The sequence below is a fragment of the Octopus bimaculoides genome, chromosome 6 (genome assembly GCF_001194135.2).
Source record: "Octopus bimaculoides isolate UCB-OBI-ISO-001 chromosome 6, ASM119413v2, whole genome shotgun sequence".
NCBI lineage: Eukaryota > Metazoa > Mollusca > Cephalopoda > Octopoda > Octopodidae > Octopus > Octopus bimaculoides.
Genome location: NC_068986.1, coordinates 88,968,204 through 88,972,164, shown reverse-complemented (window position 1 = coordinate 88,972,164; position 3,961 = coordinate 88,968,204).

Here is a 3,961-nt window from a genome sequence, read left to right as displayed (position 1 = left end):
TATATATATATACATATATATATATATATGTATATATATAAATACAGGGTAAACATTATTAAATTAATAATGCATACCAGTGTTTAGCATGCGTAATAAAAGCCAGAAGACGAATATTTTTATATATAATAGAGTATAAGAATTTATACACGGAGATATTATACGATTGAATTTATTCACTGCTGTACTACTACTACCCTGCCCGTTGGTTGAGGGCATTCGATTTGAATTCTTGATGTATAAAGATTGAACTCAGTGCTCATGTGTTTACTTTATGCTTTCGGTACGTATTAGAGTTTCATAATTATACATTTTCCAGTGACTCTACTGTCGAGCCACAGATGATTAATTAAGCAATTAATTGACTAATTAATTGATTTATTTGATCATTAATGACGAAATTCATGGGTATAGAGTTAACTGAGATTTTTATTCATTCGAGTGTCCTGCTTGCTTACAAGCAACGTGCCATAAATAAGAATGTTTTTCGTGGTTTAGGTTTTGATTGCCTTCACTAGAATGTAAGGAATCCACATGGTGGTCTTCTCTCCGTGTATAAATTCTTATGCACTATTATATATATAAACAAAATAGAATGAAAAAACTACAGAAGGTTTTTATTATATAGTTAAAAGATATATTAAAATCGTCATGTTAGGAAAATGATATAAAATGTTATGCATACTGACATTGTTTTTGTAGAAATAACCGGTTTCGCATTTTCTTTTCAAATTTTTCAACTTTCTTTACCGATATTGTGTCATCTCTTCGTTATGGTGTGATGTAGAAGAGTTTGAAACACGGGAGGTAATCAGGGATATTTTCGGTATAAGGGATATAATAAAAAATGTTGGAAATGGTTAGGTTTTGTTAATTTAACATGATTTGATTTTGATAGAATAAAATGTTAGAAATGGTTAAGTTTTGGTTTATATTTTTCAATGAAGTAAATTTCCTTATTGAAAAATGCTAGAAATGGTTAAGTTTTGCCTTATATTTCTCAATGAAGTAGGTTTCCTTATTTAATCTAACCTGTGTTAATGTTCCAATAGCACATTGAAAAAATGTGCTATTGGATAAATGGATTACAAATTGTGGTAGCAGTTGTTTTGCGGATCTGTCAATGTGTTCACTAAAGGGTATCATTCTGTATGATATTATGTACTTACACGATCAGTAGCAGGTACAGACAAAACAATATTTTGCGGTACTGAATCATTCTCATTGTAGAAGTTCTATTAGGCAGCAGTACAAAAAGGAACTGTGTACCCATTGCAAATAGATCACTGTGTCATCTTTCGACTTGATTTCTAGTATTCAAGTAATTATCATTTATTTAACCCCTTAAAGTGCAATTGGCTCCAATTTCAAAGCTTCTTAAGCTACTAAGAAAAAATGATAGTTTGTCCTTAGCAGCTTTAAATCCGGGAGATTTTTATCGATGACAACAAAGGGCCTTCAATTATTTTTTTCTTTTTTTTCTCCAATATATTCCTGAAGATAAGTTCATTTTCACATTCGCGATTTTCTTCAATGGCTTGGATTTCTACAAGGAAAGCTTTACCTATTTTGTGTCTGCACACTTTCTTTCAGCAACAGTCTTAAGAATACAACAATTAGCGCAGCACTTGCCAGCAGACTAGCACTTAATACATACAAATGTTAGATCTTCGTTATCTTCTCCCGAGAGTTAATAAAGAGACATGCTTTCTTTATCATATCTCAAAGGATAACTTGACATAATAAAATATTATATGGATTCAATCTTACACCCACAATGTTAAGAACTTCATTTGTTCCACTAAATTACCCACAGAAAAAAAAACATCCATTTATGTTGCACATACTCGGACTGATGACTTCATTGATTATTTTATATATTTTGATTCTCCGTAGTTGACATTACAGTCGATGGAAGTAAATTCATACATCTGCTAATACTAAGCAAACGGTCACAAACTTCAGTTCGGTTTCTGAGTAAAACAAAAATACTATGTTTGTAATTGTTCAATCTGCCAGTCGTTCAAACTGTCTGAAATTGCAAAGGGGGTGCCATGGTGAAAATAGGAATTATTTTGGCAAATTTCAACAATAAAAATGTGTTAGGGAATAGAAGAAACAGACAATAAAGTTCAATATTGTCAATCATCCGGCAGCTTGCATACCTATTTATGTAAAAATATACCTCTAATTTATCTAAATGCCCGTCAGAGCAATGTTGAATAGCAAATTTGAGTATCCCAGCAGTATTGAAATAGAATGGTGAAGTATACCGGCTTATTACGCATCATATAGTGATAGAGTCTGGTGCAATGAAAATTAGTTATACACACGCATACTTATAAGTAAACACACGCATACTTATAAGTAAACACAGAGAAGTTTATATATATATATATGCGTGTGTGTGTGTGTGGTATTCAGAAATAACGTGAGTTCTTGCATTATAAGATATGGATGTGCATAAATAGTCATACACAAACACACGTACACGAATGCAGACGCACACGCACGCACACACATACGCACACACATATATGTAGACTGATATACATATATATATATATATATATATATATATATATATATATATATATATGCATATGCATACGTATCGAATGAGCGTGTATGTACATGTAATTCCCGAATACCGGCAGCTATACATATAAATATACATAAATATGCAAAGTTATACGAGTACAGACACACACCCACTACGCACACAAACACGCGCGCACAACAACAGCAACAAAAACAACAACACACACACACATATAGTCTAACATCAATAGCTAACTATATAAATAAACAGAAAGGGAACATTTTCCTTTTGAATACCTGTATGACTACAGAATAAGACGCCAACTTCAGTGGATCTGTGATGAGAAATTCTGCGGACTTGCAAGCTTTGCACGAAAAGAACGACAACAGCAGCAACAATAACAGCAACAATATTGACAATAATAATATGAAGAAATAGAGATAGCGGAAGAAGTAGAAGTAGAAGAAGAAGAAGAAAAAGAAGAAGAGTGAAAGCATCGAGAATATAACTAAGGAAGATATTAACAATACGAAAAATGAAGAATAAGAAAAGAGAATCGTTAAGGATGGTAAAAGAAGCGAAATAGGTACCAGAAATATCTACCTACCAATGTTTCGTAAAAATGGTTTTTGACATCGTTTCTCAGATAGTTCCTGCAGCTCTCTGTGGGCATTCGTCTATTATTGAATGAATTAGCCAAAGCTTGCTATATCTGCCTTTTGATTCCAGTCTTATATTCTTTGCTTTTTAGATTCTTTTCATTACCAGAAGAAAATAATGCCATTTCACTTTTGAAAGCAGAATAGCTTCCTAAAAGAAAATGGTTGGGCAAAAATTGTTCATCTTGCATACGAGAATGCTAAAAAATGAGATAGATGCTAAGGATATATGAAGCATAGTATACAATATACATAAGGAAATTAATGTGTGTATATAATTACACACATACACATACACACAGACACACACACACACATTCACGCACGCACATGTGAACATCTGAGCTCGAATCGATGTGCGTGTATGGGTCCACACGCACACATACACATACACGCTCCCCACAAACGGACGCATGCGCACACAAATGTATATTTCTAAAAATATAAACACAGGGACAGACACATTCCACTCCCGTATTACAAAGCATGGACGCACAAACACACACATGTATAATGATACTTGTGTATGTGTGTGTGAGTATCTGCGTGTGTATATATATGCATATAGTATGTATGTATTCGGATCCATATATGTACTTATGCACACTGATACCCACAACTACATAGATACACATACAAACACGCAGGTATATATATATATATATATAGGGGGGAGGGAGTGTGGACAAAATGACAGAAAAGGAAGGGAAACAAAAGAAAGAAGAAGGAATATTGACAGAGAGAGAGAGAGAGAGAGAGA